The 18720-nt window shown below is 44.3% G+C and overlaps 1 protein-coding gene and 1 non-coding gene across 2 annotated transcripts in view; one reads left to right on the forward strand and one right to left on the reverse strand.

Moving 5' to 3' along the window:
* AGBL1 (ATP/GTP binding protein like 1) overlaps nucleotides 1-18720 on the forward strand; it is a 655387-nt gene that overhangs the window by 501559 nt on the left and 135108 nt on the right. The window lies entirely within an intron of this gene.
* LOC119929169 lies at nucleotides 9235-9372 on the reverse strand. The gene has a single exon (XR_005451307.1). It is a non-coding gene; the product is annotated as a small nucleolar RNA SNORA7 (small nucleolar RNA).

The raw sequence follows: 18720 nt of genomic DNA on the forward strand, positions 1-18720 counted from the left end.
AATAAACAGGGTGATCAGAGAAATACTTTCAAGACCCAGTGAAGCAAAACCTAAAACAGGTGAAATAGTTGTAGATGGTTGCAAGACAGCAGCAAAAGATAATGTGCAGAAATTAGAAGTGGTATGATGCTTTGCACTCAGGTGCTCATTGCATACCAAAGATTTCTTTACTACAGAGAAAATGGAAGCAGTGTTGCCTAGTGGAAAGAGCCAGGCCTGGGAGCCAGAGGGCCTGGGTTTTAATTCAAGTTCTGCCACTTGTCTGCTGTGTGACCTTGGGTAAATTGTTTAACTTTCCTTTGTCTCAGTGACCTCATTTGTAAAATGGGAATGATCTCCTCCTCCCTTCAACTTAGATTGTGAGCTCATGGGGGATGGAATCTGTATCTGATCTGATTATCTCACATCTTGTCTGCTCTGTGCCTTTGGGTAGATCACTTAACTTCTCTGTGCCTAAATTACCTCATCTGTCAAATGGGAGTTGAGCCCTATATGGAAGATGGACTGTGTGTAACCTGATTCTCTTGTATCTACCTCAGAGTTCAGTACAGTGCAGAGAAGCAGGATGGTCTAGTGGATAGAGCAAGGGCCTGGGAATCAGAAAGTCATGGGTTCTAATCCCAGCTTTGCCACTTGTCTGCCGTGTGACCTTGAGCAAGTCACATCACTTCTCTGTGCCTCAGTTCCCTCATCTGTAAAATGGGGATTGAGACTGCAAGTCCCACATGGGTCAGGGACTGTGTTCAACCCTATTGCTGGTATCTGCCACATAGTACACGCTTAACGAGTAACACAATAATTTGACTGAATAAATGAATGAATGAATAGTAAGCACGTAATAAATAACATTAAAAATGTAGAGAAAGAAAACAGGTATGGGTACATTAAAAAGAGCTATTCACTTTCCTATTGACCAAGGCATCAAATCTAAACCACTTTTGTGATCAATGAATCAATCGTATTTATTGAGCTCCTACTGTGTGCAGAGCACTGTACAGAGAGTTTGGGAAAGTACAGTACAACAGAGCTGGTAGAAACGTTCCCTGACCAGAATGAGTTTACTAGCGCCAACATTGTTAACTAGAGGAAAAGGAATCCTCTAGGTTATTTCAGAGCACTGTAAATTCTCTCATTTTGAGACGGGGAGGACTCAGCACTCAATGGCAAGAGCTGGGGAGGAGAGATTGTCTTGCTTAGGACCACCAAACTAATCGACCACCCCCTCTCTTCCCCACGAGGAACACGAAAAGGGGCGTGATTTAGGAATACGTCATAGGGGCCTAGGTGTGAAGGGTCTAATGACTCCCATTGCATCGGGACATAAGCTATATTGAAAGCAGCATGACCTAGTGGATAGAGCACAGATCTGGGATTCAGGACAACCTGGGTCCTAATCCCTGCTCTGTCACTTGTCCGATATGTGACCTTAGGCAAGTTACTTAACTTCTCTGTCTCATTTACCTCATCTGTAAAATAGGGATTAATAATGTGAGGGCCGTGTGTCACAAAGCCCTGCTGAAAGCTCAGCTCCTCCAGGAGGCCTTCCCAGACTAAGCCTCCCTTTTCCTCTGCTCCCCCTCCCCTCCCCATCACTCCCAACTGCTCCCTATGCTCTACCCCCCTCTTTGCCCCACAGCACTTGTGTGTATATATGTACATATTTATAATTCTATTTATTTTATTAATGATGTGTATATATTCAATCATATTTATTGAGCACTTACTGTGTGCAGAGCACTGTACTAAGTGCTTGGGAAGTACAAGTTGGCAACATATAGAGATGTTATATATAGATATATATTATATATCTATAATTCTGTCTATTTATAATGATGCTACCGGTGCCTGTTTACTTCTTTTGATGCCTGTCTCCCCACTTCTAGACTTGTGAGCCCATTGTGGGCAGGGACTGTCTCTATTTGTTGCTGAATTGTACTTTCCAAACACTTAATACAGTGCTCTGCACACAGTAAGCACTCAATAAATATGGTTGCATGAAAGAATGAATGAATAATAAGTGTATTACAGTGACCGTCACATAGTAAGCCCTCAACAAATATCATTTTAAAAAGACAAATAGCATTATTTGCAATTTTATAGAACATGGTAAGGTCACCATTTTCCCTTTAAAAAAGACAAAGAAGTAAGGGAAGGGAACGGGAAGAGAAACTTAGTAAACAACCCAATCATTTCTAGAAAATTGTCCAGAAAATTCCGTGAAGTAATCGTAGAAACTGGGAGGACTCCAGTGCTCTGACTCATGGGCTTTTATTCCAAACCACAATCACTCAAGAGGCCATTCCAGTACCAACTCTTCCCCTTCCCAAAACCAAGCAGCGAGCAGAGCTCACATTTATTGTCATCTGCTGGATTGAATCATCCATTAAGAAGTCAGTCTAGAAAACATTGATCGTTCACTTGGTCAGTCAAAAGTATTTATTGACGAACTATTCTGTGCAGAGCACTGTATAAAGCACTTGGAGTTAGGAGACATAATTCCTGCCCTTAAGAAGCTGATAGTCTACTGGGAGATTGTTGATGGAGAGGAAAATAGGATATGGCAGGGCACAAATAGAGAAAGATTACATGAAGGAGTAGAGGTTGGGGAGAATTCTGAGTAGCCTGGAAGGAAAAGCACTTCAGGGATGAGGGAGAAGTGCTTTTGTTAGGCAGCCTCTACTTCAGCAGCTATAGTGTCAGCCTTTTGGAGAACTGTGAATCAATCAATGGTATTTATTGAGAGCTTACTATGTGCAGAGAACTGTATGAAGCATTTGGGGCAGTATTCATTCATTCAGCCATATTTATTGAGCACTTACTGTGTGCAAAGCACTGTACTAAGTGCTTTGAAAATACACGGTAGAATATAACAGAGTCAGTAGACAGGTCCCCTGCCCACAAGGAGCTTATATTCTAGAGGATCGTTAAATTGATCCTACATTCAGCCTCTCTGGGCATGTGTACACTACCAGAGAGATTCCCGAGATAGGTGCTGATTTACCACTCAGTCAAGTTTTCCACAAGATGGAACACAGTCCAGCAATCAGTCGTCGGTGTTTATTTACTCTGGGCAGGGCATTGTACTAAGCACCTTGGGAGGGTATATTAGAGTTAAAAGACACGATCACTGACTTCAAGAAGCTCATGATCTAGTGACGGAGAAAAGACACTAAAATAGATTGCAGATGGGAGGAAGCAATTCCATGAGGAAAATCTCCCTGTGGGCTGGGATCACGTAAACCAACTCTGTTGTACAGTAGTTTCACAAGTGTTTAGTACAGTGCTCTGCACATGGTAAGTGCTCAATAAAAAACATTAACAGACTGATTGAAGAAATTAATAAACCCAGGTAAGGATATAAAGCTATGTACATAAGAGCCCTGGGGGCATGGGAAGTGAGTACCGGAGTGCATAGGTGTCATGGAAGTTTTGACATGGCAATTTGTGGGGGGAAATCTGATAGACTGATGAAAGAAGTTATAATGGCACCTGACAGGTTCCATCACCCATTAGAGAGAACCTTTCTTTGAGATGCTGTAAGTGCTTTATAGCTTGTTATTCATTCACGTTGATCACCTTGGAAGGGAACATATAGTAGCTACTTCTTTTCCCAGATGGTCCATTTAAAGACCCAGGGTAACCTGACTAAGGCTTTTCAACAAGCCATCCCCACCCTGAGGTAAATATCCAGGTCTTCTGATTTCGAGGTTAGTGCCAAGTAAATGATAATAATAATAATAATGACAACAATAATAATATTTGTTAATAATAATTATAATGATGGTATTTGTTAAGCATTTACTATGTGCCAAGCACTGTTCTAAGTGCTGGGATAGATACAGGGTAATCAGGTAGTCCCACGTGGGGCTCACACTTTTAATCCCCATTTTCCAGATTAGGTAACTGAGGCACAGAGAAGTTAAGTGATTTGCTCAAGGTCACACAGCAGACAAGTAGCAGAGGCGGGATTAGAACCCACATCCTCTGGCTCCCAAGCCCGTACTTTTTCCACTAAGCCACACTGCTTCCCTTAAGCTCTTACTATGCTACTATGTGCCAAGCACCGCATTAAACTCTGGGTGAGAAACAAGATAATCAGGTCCCAGGGGGGCATGTAGTATAAGTAGGAAGAAGAACAGGTATTAAATTCCCATTTTACAGATTAGGGAACAGAGGCACAGGCCCAAGGTCACATAGCAGACAAGTGGAGGAGCTGGAATTGGAACCCATGTCCTTCGACTCCCAGACCTGTAGTCTTTCCATTAGGCCTTGCTGCTTCATGAGAAAGAGATTTCTAGTATTACAGTGACCCTCAAGGTGCCAGGTTGGGGGACAAATGAAGTACTTGGTAAATCCAGAGGTATGGGAGGAAATATTAAATTGTACAAGTATTAACCAAGTAGAAAGAGCTACCAAATTAAAGTCAAACTGATTACAGTTCAGTTGGGAAAAAAGTACAGGGAAAAGACTGAAGCAAGAGAGGTGATTTTACAAAGGGCAAGCAGAGAGAAAGACCTGGGGGTGAAGCAAGATCTGTACTGGAAATTAAGCAAAGATAAGGACTCCAACGAAAATGTGCAAATAAGTTTTGGTTTAACAAGATCATACTGAGGTCCATAGATAGTAGAAACTGTTCATGGCAGAAAAAGAAACTGGTGAATACAAGAAAGGGGTGGAGGAAGGAAAATTAAGGATCAAATAGGGACACGCCATTCCATGAAGGTAAAGTCGAGGCAAAACTGATTTTCACATCTACCTTCCAACAGGAAACAAAATGAGATTTAGCATCTTGGAAAATGAGGAAGTAATGGGATTTACAAAATCCAACTAAATGGAAGTTCAAGAGAGAAAGATGATATGGAAGCTCTGTAGCTCAAGAATGGAGTGGGGTGGCATGAATTCATTGCAATGGATATCAAATGGGGTTCCAATATTCCAAAACAAATGTGGGGAAAATGATCCTGAAAATCGCTCTCGGGAAAATCAGACTTCAATATTTGGTAAGGGATGAGACAAACAGAAAGAAAGAAAATCTGTACGCATTGTGAATAGAAGGATAATGATCATAAGTCCAAACTGAGAGTTTATAAAGAACACATCAGGCCTGCTTTGGCTTAGAAGCTTTTATCTGGTCAAATTCAGGAGCGGTGGATGAAGGGAATACAGCAGTGCTGAGGCAGCAAAAAGCCTCTTCATTGATTTTTAGAATTCTCTAGTCTCACTTCTCGGGTGAGCTCCAAGTATTTTCTATAGATGAATTAAGTAATTTAACACAACATGCTGGTAGGTCCTGTACACTAAACCTACCGAAACAGAAATATTCTCCAGCTGTAAAAGGCACTCTGCACCTCAGAGGCCATAGTAAATGGAGTTTAGGGAGTAATAGAGAAGCAGTGTGGCTCAGTGGAAAGAGCACGGGCTTTGGAGTCAGAGGTCATGGGTTCAAATCCCCGCTCCACCAATTGTCAGCTGCGTGACTTTGGGCAAGTCACTTAACTTCTCTGTTCCTCAGTTACCTCATCTGTAAAATGGGAATTAAGACTGTGAGCCCCATGTGGGAAAACCTGATCACCTTGTAACTTCCCATTGCTTAGAACAGTGCTTTGCACATAGTAAGTGCTTAATAAAATGCCATAATAATAATAATAATAGTATTCATTAAGCGATTACTATGTGCAAAGCACTGTTCCAAGTGCTGGGGTTGTGGGGGATACAAGGTGATCAGGTTGTCCCATGTGGGGCTCACAGTCTTAATTTCCATTTTACAGATGAGGGAACTGAGGCCCAGAGAAGTCAATAACTTGCCCAAAGTCACAGCTGACAAGTGGCAGAGCTGGGATTAGAACCTATGACCTCCGACTCTCAAGCCCGGGCTCTTTCCACTGAGCCACGAAGGGAACCTATCTTCCAACTCTGGTTTATTGTACCCTCCTAGGCATTTATTACAGTGCTCTGCACCCAGTAAATGCTCAGTATATATGATTGATTTGCTAATATTGTGGCCTGGAATTCTTCCCTTTCCCACTGTTTTAAGCTTAAGAGATGTGGCAGGGAGCTTTTCCTGGTGTTACCACTTCTCCTGGCTCAGTGACAGGATTTAAGCCAACAACATATGGAAAAAATGATCTCAGATTCTGAGGACACCCTCCCTGACACCTCCCATTGGCCGGATGGAGTTGGAGAGTCAATACAAGGATATCTGATATCACTAGTGCACGAAATAACTCAAGTGCTTTGGTGAATTTGGTCCCGATTGGCTATGTTCACAGGAAGATCATGTGCAAGCATGATCATGATTAGCTTAGGAGTCTGTCTGATTGACAGCTGTTGCCCGGGGGATGAGGGAGGCTCTGGATTCCCTCTCTCTCACCACTCCCATTCTATTGGAGTTCTGGAGCCTGTCCTGAGCTTATCCTCCGTTGCAGTCCATCTGAGGACTTAGAGAGGCCAGGAACCCTCTCCATCCACATGTTGATGTCAACTTACCCAGGGCATTTTGGAAGATAGGTTAGTGGGTGAATTAATAATCCTGCATGTGTGTCACAGTCCCAACTAATATCACGAACCCTTCCAAAGTAATCCCTAATAATGCCATCCGTCCTAACTTCAGAACAGTCTTTTGCAGATTCAAGCAAAAACTCTAATTTTCTACAGGAAAATCCCTTTTGGCAAATAGACCTGTCTTGCGCAATCACAAAAGTCCTCTCTCATAAAGAGAGCTTCATTTGGCTTGGATAGAGATGCAATCCTGTGCACTGACGACTGACGGGAGATCCCAGAGAAAGGGGATGACAGATGGAAATGAATCCAGGTGGGAACAAGTGTCTGGGGGTCTATGTTAAGTGTGATGTGGTTTAATACCTTTGTTAATGAGCCGGAACAAGGAGTAAATGGGATTTGAATGAAACTTGCCGACACGCAGTGTCCTAGACCCTAGTAAGGGCCGGGGAATTTATGTAAATGAATTGACGGAGGTGGAAGATATAGATGGAAAGAGATTTGGCACAGGAAGCATTTAGCAGTAAAATGTCCAATGCTGAATGATGCTATCCACAGGCTACATACAGTAAATACTTGGGACAGGCCCTAGCTGGGTCTATTTCATGGAGAGGTAGATTGCAGGGTTGAACCAACACCTTTCTTCTCCTCTGTAGCTGTCCTCACATCTGCCATTAACCTCTCCATGACTTGGGCTGGGAACTGAATCCTTGAGAAGGAGCTAAAAACATGGAAAACCTTGAGACAATGCCGTGTATTGTACACCTACCTTTCAGAAAAGATGGGGGTGAACTGAAAAGAGGAAAGGAAAGAAGAAATGGGACTTCAGAGATAATGTCAGGAGGATGAAGACTGAGGCACTTTTTTATGGTATTTGTTAAGCACTTATTATGTCCCAGGCACTGTACTAAGGGCTGGGGTAAATTCATGTAACGAGGTTGGACATGGTTCCTGTCCCACATAGGGCTCACAGTCTTAATCAACATTTTACAGGTGAGGGAACTGAGTCACAGAGAAGTTAAGTGACTTGCCCAAGACAACGCAGCAGACATGTGGCTGACCTGGGATTAGAACCCAGGTCTTTTGATTCCTATGTCTGTGTTCTTTCCACTAGGCCATGCTGGAACAGCTGCAGCCAAATGAGCAAAGCATTGGGTTTCCAAACATGTATAATGTGTTCAGTCGGTGCCTTCATTCCCTTCCTGGATTCCCTGCCACTCCACGAATGCATTGTCAAGCCAAGAGCAGAGGAGGCCCTTTGTGACTCAGAATCGCGCTCCTGTGAAGGCTTAGGAGTACAGTCTCAGCAGAGTCATCGGGGACTAAAGAACTTGTTTGAAAAGGCCGCCAGAAATAGGATGGATTTTGAGAAAAGAGGAAAACCCCATTTGTGTTTTCAAAGAATGTTTTCCACCTCTTCCTCTCTTGGTGCCTGACATCCTAGCTGAGGCCAAAACAGTCCCCTGAGTTTTTTGAGAAAGGTAAATTGTTTCTCCAAGACGATCCATTCACTGGAGGTGCAGGAGAACGAGGGAGGGAGTCTGCCCCTGATGTTATTCTTTAGATCCTCAGTGATGTAGAAACTAATGTCTTTTCAAGTTCATGATCTCTCCAAGTGAACCATGGGGAGAAACATACAGTTAAAATGGAAAAAGAATCCTGACAGAAAGTCCCAGAGTGGAAGATATTTTTCAGGGGTGTTTGGTTCTGACCACTAAACTTCCTGCTATTATTTTGAAGACTTGGGAACTGTAGAACTCCCTGGGCAAAGATCAGGCCTGGGATTCTTGGGTTCAGAAAGCATGGCCTAGTGGAAAGAACCCAAGCCTGGGAGTCAGAAGACCTGGGTTCTAATCCTAGCCCCTCCAGTCGTTTGCTGTGTGACCTTAGGCAAATCACTTAACTTCTCTGAGCCTTAGTTCCCTAATTTGCAAAATGGAGATTCAATACCCGTTCTCCTTCCTACATAGACTGTGGCAGTGTCAGGATTAGAACCCAGGTCTCCTGACTCTTAGCACCATGCTCTTTCCATTATGCTACGCTAAGCACTTAGTACAGTGCTTTGCCCACAGTTCACATTCAATAAATATGATTGAATGAATGAATAAATACTTCTTGGCTAGATTATATTTGCTCTCAAGTGGAGAAAATCTTAATCTGCATTGCCTTCAGTTCAAACACAGACACCTCACTGAAATTTAACCAATCTGCCTTCCCTTAAATCTGGGGCCATGTCATCCACTGAGAAAGAAGCCTCTTTCAGGTGACATGCTCTCTGGTTTAAGTTCAGATTTCATGTGGTGGTTTACAGGATGATTCTAATATTTTTCTAAACTGCTGGGCCTCTCTATGTCTCCTGAATTGAAGGCTTTTATCACCTAGGTCTCTTCCCCACTGGTCCAGGTTGTAGAAATGATAGGAGCATCACTTTATGTCTCTGCCTTTTTATTCAAAACCTTCACCTAACATCCTCCAGGTCTGGGCCCAACTACTGAATGCTGAAGGAGTATCTTGTCTTCTTAAAAGTTGTGAAGTTGTCTCCGACCCATAGTGACTCCAGACACATTTCTCCCAGGTCGCCCTGCCTCCACCTGCAATTGTTCTGTAGTGGATCCAGAGAGTTTTCATGATAAAAATTCAGAAGTGGTTGACCATTGCCTTCTTCCATGCAGTAAACTTTAGTTTCTTCCCTCAGCTCTCTCCCATGCCACTGCTGCCCAGCACAGGTGGGTTTTGACTTGTAGCAGATTGACTTCCACTCGCTAGCCAGTGGCCAAGCTAGGAATGGAATGGGTCGGCCTCTGCTTGACTCTCCCTCCCATAGCTGAGACAGATAGAATACTGGAAACTCTCTGGGTGCAGTCCTGAGAGGGGCTGAAAGATGAGGGTGATTCATAAAGAGGGTTGGAAATTATGACCTGGTTTGTTCATGAAAGCCCAAGTGAAGTTCGGGAAAACTTTGATCTTTACAGAGTCCTGCTCATGGCAGTGATTTTGACTTGACTTTGGCTTCCTGAGTGGCCTCGTCATCAGAAGAAATGCCTGGAACAATTACTTTGTCGGGCTCTTCAGTTTATTCTCTCCTTGTCCCAGCCAGATCCAGCATCTTTGGCTTTCAAGAGAAGAGATGAGTTTTTCTGTCTGTCAGAACAGCGGGAACCACTAGGGATCTAAAAAATCAAGCTGTGATCTTTCTGCCTCTTTTATTATTCTCAAGAATAAATATTCTACAGTGGGGATTTAGCTGACAATTCTAAGTGTGATTTACCAGACAGGATAGGACTCAGTTTAGATTTCACCTACTCTATCAACTCCTGGAGGGCTAACAGCTAGTCTGTGAGCCCCTTACACATAGGGAATGTGTCTACCAACTCTGTAGTATTATGCTATACCAAATCCTTAGTTCAGTGCTTTGCAAACAATAAACACTCAAAAAATACCATTGATAATGATGATGATGATGGTAATAGAACATGTCTACCGACTCTGTTATATTATACTCTCCTAAGCACTTGGAACAGTGCTCTGCACAAAGTAAATTGCTCAGTAAATGTGACTGATTGGTTGATTGATTGATAACAGGTCTAAAATCTTGGGCTGTTTTGGTAGTTCAGGCAGATGAAACTTGAATGCGGAGTTCCCAATGTGGCTGTTTTAATATGATAATCTTTCTCAACCAGTTGTGGTTGGGGGATGTGTCTAACAACTTGGTGGTATGATACTCTCCCAAGCACTTAGAAGAGTGCTTTGGATATGGTAAGTGCTCAATAAATACCATTGACTGAACCAGTGGAGTTTCAATGCTAGACTGGTTCCTCGGCTCAAGGCGTGCATGTCCTGTGCTGCAAGTCTTGCTCAAATCAAAGATGTCTTGGGTGAGGTGTTTCTTTCTGGTCAAAGGCTGGCCTGGCTCTCACTATAAAAGAGGGTGGGCAAAGAAATGGTGGGCAAACTGGACTCCAGGGCTAAATCTGCCAACTTGTCCTCATCAGTTTGGGCTCAATTTGGTAAGCTTATTATGGGCAGAGAACGTGTTTACCAACTCCATTGTATTGTACTCTGCCACACGATTAGTAAAAGTTCTCTGCACAAAGTAAATACTCAATAAATACCATTGATTGATTAATTGATTGATTTGGGAAGCTTCCCTTAGGGACCAAATCTCTCATCCTATCCTGACTGGATTACTGCATCAGCATCCTTTCTGATCTCCCAACCCCTCCTGTTTCTCCCCACTTCAGTCTATACTTCACTCTGCTGCCTGGATTATCTTTCTACAGAAACACTCTGGGCATGTCACCCCCCTCCTCAAAAATCTCCAGGGGTTGCCTATCAACCTTCGTATGAAGCAAAAACTCCTCCCTATTGGTTTCAAAGTTCTCCATCCCCTTGCACCCTCCTACCTCACCTCCCTTCTCTCCTTCTCCAGCCCAACCCGCACACTCCACTTCTCTGCCACTGCTAACCTCCTCACTGTGCCTCGTTCTCGCCTGTTCCACCATCAAACCCTGGCCCATGTCCTACCTCTGGCCTGGAATGCCCTTCCTCCTCACATCCACCAAAATAGCTCTCTTACCCCCTTCAAAGCTTACCTCCTCCAGGAGGCCATCCTGGACTGAGCCCCCCTTTTCAATCAATCAATAAATCAATCTATCAATCGTATTTATTGAGCGCTTACTGTGTGCAGAGCACTTTACTAAGCACTTGGGAAGTACAAGTTGGCAACATATAGAGACAGTCCCTACCCAACAGTGGGCTCACAGTCTAGAAGGGGGAGACAGAGAACAAAACCAAACATACTAACAAAATAAAATAAATAGAATAGATATGTACAAGTAAAATAAATAAATAAATAAAGGGAAGGAGGTAAGATGGGAGGGATGGAGAGGGGAGCGAGGAGGAGAGGAAGGAAGGGGCTCAGTCTGGGAAGTCCTCATGGAGGAGGTGAGCTCTCAGTAGGGCCTTGAAGGGAGGAAGAGAGCTAGCTTGGCGGATGGGCAGAGGGAGGGCATTCCAGGCCCGGGGGATGATGTGGGCCGGAGGTCGATGGCGGGACAGGCGGGAATGAGGCACGGTGAGGAGATTAGCAGCAGAGGAGCGGAGGGTGCAGGGTGGGCTGTAGAAGGAGAGAAGGGAGGTGAGGTAGGAGGGGGCGAGGTGATGGAGAGCCTTGAAGCCCAGGGTGAGGAGTTTCTGCCTGATGCACAGATTGATTGGTAGCCACTGGAGATTTTTGAGGAGGGGAGTAACATGCCCAGAGTGTTTCTGGACAAAGACAATCCGGGCAGCAGCATGAAGTATGGATTGAAGAGGGGAGAGACACAAGGATGGGAGATCAGAGAAAAGGCTGATGCAGTAGTCCAGACGGGATAGGATGAGAGCTTGAATGAGCAGGGTAGCGGTTTGGATGGAGAGGAAAGGGCGGATCTTGGCAATGTTGTGGAGCTGAGACCAGCATGTTCTGGTGACGACTTGGATGTGAGGAGTGAATGAGAGAGCGGAGTCAAGGATAACACCAAGGTTGTGGGCTTGTGGGACGGGAAGGATGGTAGTGCCGTCAACAGAGATGGGAAAGTCAGGGAGAGGGCAGGGTTTGGGAGGGAAGACAAGGAGTTCAGTCTTGGACATGTTGAGTTTTAGGTGGCAGGCAGACATCCAGATGGAGATGTCCTGAAGGCAGGAGGAGATGCGAGCCTGGAGAGTGGGGGAGAGAGCAGGGGCAGAGATATAGATCTGGGTGTCATCATTGTAGAGATGATAGTTGAAGCCATGGGAGCGAATGAGGTCACCAAGGGAGTGAGTGTAGATTGAGAACAGAAGGGGACCAAGCACTGAACCTTGGGGACCAAGCACAGTAAGGGGATGGGAGGTGGAGGAGGAGCCTGCAAAAGAGACTGAGAATGAACGACTAGAGAGCTCCTCCTCCCCTCCCCATTGCCCTACTCCCTCCCTCTGCTTTACCCCCTTCCCCTACCCCTCAGCAATTGTGTATATTTGTATTTATTTATTATTATATCTATTTTATTAATGATGTGCATTTATCTATAATTCTATTAATCTATTTGATGCTACCTACTTGTTTTGTTGTCTGTCTCCTCCTTCTGGACTGTGAGCCCGTTGTTAGGTAGGGATTGTCTCTGTCCATTGCCGAATTGTACTTTCCAAGCGCTTAGTACAGTGCTTTGCACACACTAAGTGCTCAGTAAGTAGGACTGAATGAATGAATGAATGAATGAATCCCAGGCCATGGGGAAGGAGAATCTCAGTCAGACCCTTGATGCTAGTTTGGGAGCCAGTTAACACAACTGGGAATCTCGGTAGAGGAATGTCAATAAAGACACCCAATACCTCCCAACCTCAGAGCGGCACTGTCCACAGATGGAAAGATCCAAACTTGGATTAGACCATTACAGCAGACCTGTTGTACTCTCCCAATCTCTTAGTACAGTGCACACAGTAAGTGCCTAATAAATATGATTGAATGAATGAATGGAAGAAGTAGTGGCAGGGCTGATGTGCAGAGGCAGATCCAAGGAGTAAGGACAGAGGGTAGGGAAGGGAATTGATATTCTCTTCTTGCAGCAGGTCATTGACTCTAATGCTGGAGTCATCCTGCTCCAGTCCATGTGGGACATCATGAGGAATTGGTGACCTTTTATTGAATGTGGGATAGTGACAAATCTCGCATTCCTATTTAGATATCATCTCAACCCTTCCACTTATCTTTGCCTAGCCCTTCTTGACATTTCTTAAACAAACCAGACAGGTGATGAAGGACTACGCTGATAATAGTTTTGGCATTTGTTTGGTAATTACTACATGCCAGACATGTTAGTGGATACAAGATAATCGGGTCAGGTGGAATACCCTGCCCCACATTGTGCTTACAGTCTAAGTATGACAGAGAACAGGAATCAAATCCCCACTTTATAGATGAGGAAAGTGAGCCATTGAAAAGTTAACTGATTTGCCCCAAATCACACAGCAGGCGAGTGTCAGAAACAGGATTAAAACTCAGGTGCTCTGACTCTCAGGCCAGGGCTCTTTTCACAGAGGTATGTCACTTCTTTTGTTGAGAAAGATGATGTCAATAGCATTTTCCCTGAGACTTGACCCTTGTAATAACAATAATAATAATAATGATGATGATATTTGCTTATTATGTGCCAAGCACTGTTCTAAGCACTGGGATAGATACAAGGTTATCAGGTTGTCCCACGTGGGGCTCACAGTCTTCATCCCCATTTTACAGATGAGATAACTGAGGCACAGAGAAGTTAAGTGATTTGCCCAAAGTCACACAGCTGACAAGTGGTGGAGCCGGGATTAGAACCCATGACCTCTCACTTCCAAGCCCGTGCTCTTTCCACTAAACCATGCTGCTTTTACCCTCCTCTATCCTTGCACTGAAAGGGTGATTGCTTGGCCTAGCCACCCTGGCCACCCTGGGCACCCTGGCCACCTGTGATTAGCAGCTTCACAGCCCTCGTGCCAACCAAACCATTCACCGAGTGATTCTAGGACTTTTGTCAGCAAATCTCGTCTCTATTTCCACCCCTCACATTTACCAGTTTATTGCCTCCAGCACTGGTGCTTTCATTTAACTTGATGCATACGCATGTCTTCCTTCTCCCCTCCATTGGGGGCCTGATTCTTATTCCTCTCTTCTAAATCCCTGCATGGAGATTGAATAAAGATGGAGATGGTGGGATTCTGGAGCGAGAGAGAGGGCAAGGCCAATAAGATGCAGGGCTAAATGGTAGTGAAATGCATCGTTGGGGATTTCTAATAAGATGTGCGGCTGAGTGGTGATTAGATGTACGATCGGGGTGGTAATTAGATGCATGACTGGGGTGGTAATTAGATGCATGGCTGGTCACAGTAATTAGAGGTGTGGCGGGAGGTGGCACTGAGAGATGTGGATGTAAGAGGGAAATGTGTGGTCTCAACTGGTTTGAATGTTGAGAGGCTAGATCAGATGGCTGGAATAAGAGATTCATTCATTCATTCATTCAATCGTATTTATTGAGCGCTTACTGTGTGCAGAGCTCTGCACTAAGTGCTTGGGAAGTACAAGTTGGCAACATATAGAGACGGTCCCTACCCAACAGTGGGCTCACAGTCTAGAAGGGGGAGACAGAGAACAAAACAAAACATATTAACAAAATAAAATAAATAGAATAAATATGTACAAATAAAATAAATAAATAAATAAAGAGACATCATCCCACCAGCCTATAGGCCAGTGAGGGGCAGAAGCAGTGGACTGTCCCATGGATGTGGTGGAACTATTTGAGCTCAGTGGTCTAGGGTGGGCCGGATGAGATCTCTTCTCACTTTCTTTTCTTCTTACTTCATGTTGTTTCTTAAGGACTTCATATGTGCCAAGCACTCTACTAAGTACTGGGATGGTTACAAGATAATCAGATCCTGCATGGGGCTCACAGTCTAAGTAATAATAATAGTTATAATAATAATGGCATTTATTAAGCACCTACTATGTGCAAACAAAGCCTGTTCTAAACACTGGGGAGGTTACAAGGTGATCAGGCTGTCCCTCGGGGGGCTCACAATCTTAATCCCCATTTGGCAGATGAGGTAGCTGAGGCCCAGAGAAGTGAAGTGACTTGCCCAAAGGCACACAGCTTACAAGTGGCAGAGTTGGGATTTGAACCCATGACCTCTGACTCCAAAGCCCGGGCTCTTTCCACTGAGCCACGCTGCTTCTCATAATAATAATAATGGCATTTGTGAAGCGTTTACTATGTGCAAAGCACTGTTCTAAGTGCTGGGGAGGTTACGAGGTGATCAGGTTGTCCCACGGGGGGCTCACAGTCTTACTGCCCATTTTACAGATGAGGGAACTGAGGTACAGAGAAGTTAAGTGACTTGCCCAAAGTCACACAGCTGACAATTGATGGAGCTGGGATTCTCTGACTCCAAAGCCCATACTCTTTTCCTCTGAGCCACGCTGCTTCTCAAGTAGGAGGGAGAATAGGTATTGAATCCCCATTTTGCAATTGAGGCCCAGAGGAATTGGTTTTATTTTTTGTTCATTTTTTTTTTTTTTAATCAGTGGTACTTATTAGGCACTTACTATGCTTTTCCCAACTGCAGCTACCTGCTGGGGTCAGGCACTCTAGTATGTCTCGTGGTCCACTGTCCTCTTAAAGCAGCTTGGCTGCTTAAAGATCACAGACCTGGGGGTCAGAGGACCTGGGTTCTAAACCCAGCTCCACAGCTTGCCTACTGTGTAACCTTAAGAAAGTCACTTCACTTCTCTGTGCCTTGTTTCCTCATCTGTACGATAGGGATCCCATGAGGGAAGCTGCAAGGCCTCATTCATTCATTCATTCATTCAATCGTGTTTATTGAGCACTGAAGAAGCACTGTAAAGAGCACTGTACTAAGCACTTGGAAAGTACAATTCAGCAATAGAGACAATCCCTGTCCACACAGAGCTTACAGTCTAGAAGGGGGAAGACAGACATCAAAACAAGTAAACAGGCATCATTATAAATAAATAAAATTATAGATATGTACACATCAAAACAAGTATACAGGCATCAATATAAATAAATAGAATTATATATATATATATATATATATATACATCGATACATAGGTGCTGTGGGGTGGGAAAAGGTGGAGTTAGAACAAAGGGAGTGAGTTGAGGTGATGCGTACCGGAGGAGGAGCTGAGGAACAGGGGGGCTAAGTCTGGGAAGGCCTCTTGGAAGAGGTGAGTCTTCAATAGGGCTTTGAAGTGGGGAATTGTGATCTTTTGGCAGATGTGAGAAATGAGGGCATTCCGGGCCAGAGGTAGGAAGTGGACCAGGGGTCGACATCGGGACAGGGGAGATCGAGGCACGGTGAGAAGGTTAGCGCCAGAAGAGTGGAGTGTGCAGGCTGGGCTGTAGAAAAAGGGAGCGTGTGCCAAGCACTGAACGAAGCACTGGGAACTAGACCTAGCTGAGCACCTGTCTTGCAGCAGAGCTGAGCTGCTTGAATCACTTGAATAATTCATTCAATTGTATTTATTGAGCGCTTAGTGTGTGCAGAGCACTGTACTAAGCGCTTGGGAAGTACAAGTTGGCAACATATAGAGATGGTCCCTACCCAACAACAGGTTCACAGTCTAGAAGGGGGAAACAGAAAACAAAACGAAACAAGTGGACAGGTGTCAAGACGTCAGAACAAATAGAATTAAAGCTAAATGCACATCATTAACAAAAATAGAATAGTAAATATGTACAAGTAAAATAAATAGAGTAATAAATCTGTACAAACATATATACAGGTGCTGTGGGGAGGGGAAGGAGGTAGGGTGGGGGGATGGGGAGAGGAGGGGGAAAAGGGGGCTCAGTCTGGGAAGGTATCTTGGAGGAGGTGAGCTCTCAGTAGGAAATAATGGAAAGGGAATAATGGAAAGAGCATGGACCTGGAATTCAGAGGGCCTGGGTTCTAACCCCAGCTACACCACTTTCCTGCTGTGTGACCTTGGGCAAGTCACTTCACTATCTGTGTCTCAAGTGATCTCACCTGTAAAATGGGGATTCAATGGGGAAGCAGTGTGGCTCAGTGGAAAGAGCCCGGGCTTTGGAGTCAGAGGTCATGGGTTCAAACCCTGGCTCTGCCAATGGTCAGCTGTGTGACTTTGGGCAAGTTACTTAACTTCTCTGTGCCTCAGTTACCTCATCTGTAAAGTGGGATGAAGACTGTGAGCCCCACGTGGGACAATCTGATCACCTTGTATCCTCCCCAATGCTTAGAACAGTGCTTTGCACATAGTAAGCACTTAACAAATGCCATCATTATTATTATTATGGAGTATGGAAAGAGAAGAGTCAGAGGACGTGGGTTCTAACTAAGCTCGTTGTGGACAGCGGATGTGTCTGTTTATTGTCGTACTATACTCTTCCAAGTGCTCATTACAGTGCTCTGCACACAGTAAGTGCTCAATACATACGACTGAATGAATGAATAACCCCAGCTCTGCCACTTGCCTGCTGTGTGACCTTGGGCAAGTCACCTGAGTTTCCTCATCTTAAAATGGCGATTCAATACTTCTACTTATATTGTGAGCCCCATGTTGGACAGGGACTGTGTCCAACCTGATTATCTTTTAATACAGTGCTTGGCGCATAGTAAGCACTTAACAATTGCCACTATTAATATTTTTGTTATTGTTAGTAGTAGTAGTACATGATAATAATAATAATAATAGATTACGTTGGGAAGAATGAAAATTGTTGCTTGGACCATGTTACCTCCATTCCATATGGGAAGGGGAAAGAAGCGGATCATGGAAAATCAACGTCACAAAACCAAAAAGAGAAAGGGGCTTTGCTCAGGTCCAGAATCTGGGAGGTTGGTGGCTATTTTTTATGTTATTTGTTAAGTACTACTATTTGCCAGGCACTGTACTAAGCACTAGGATAGATACAAGCTATTCAGGTTGGACACAGTCCATCTCCCCATGGAGCTCACAGTCAGTCCCCATTTAACGGATGAGGTATCTGAGGCACAGAGAGGTGATGTGACTTGCCTGAGGTTTCAGAGCAGACCAGTGGTGGAGCTGGGATTAGAACCCAGGTCCTCCTGACTTTCAGGTCAATTCTCTTTCTTCTAGGCCATGCTGCTTCCCACCAAGAGCCCTACAGTTGGGCATTTTTGCTCACATTCCACTTCAATTGATGTTGAACGCCCTGTGAAACCGGGCTGTTGACCTTGGCTTCTAATTAGATTAAAAGTGCACCCGACGGCCAGCTCTTAAAAACCCGCTGATGCAGAGCACTGGGTTAAAAGGAAAACACAAATAGATTGCAAAACCCCAGAGGTTCGAGAATTGGCGTGCAAAGCAGCTGTTCCCCCAGTTCCACAGTTCTGCATCACAGTCCAACCTTTTAAACATCCAACGTAATGAGCATTTTCCATGTACCCTTGATCTGAAGGTAATCTGGCAATAGAAATGAAGGCAATTGAAGAGATTTTTCAATGACCTTTAGGCTTTCCTGGGAAGTGAGAACTCAGGGTATACTTTCTGCAGGTTAAAGTTAGTATTCTTTCAGCTGAACAAGGAGAATTGCAGTATTAAAAATGTGATGTAGCAATGAACAGCTGGGAGATGACAACATCAAGTGAATCAGTCTGGCATGAAGCAATCAAGAAAGGGATTGTTCTCCTTGGGCAGAAGTAGTAGTAATAGCATTTCTTAAGTGCT

The sequence above is a fragment of the Tachyglossus aculeatus genome, chromosome 5, assembly GCF_015852505.1.
Source record: "Tachyglossus aculeatus isolate mTacAcu1 chromosome 5, mTacAcu1.pri, whole genome shotgun sequence".
NCBI lineage: Eukaryota > Metazoa > Chordata > Mammalia > Monotremata > Tachyglossidae > Tachyglossus > Tachyglossus aculeatus.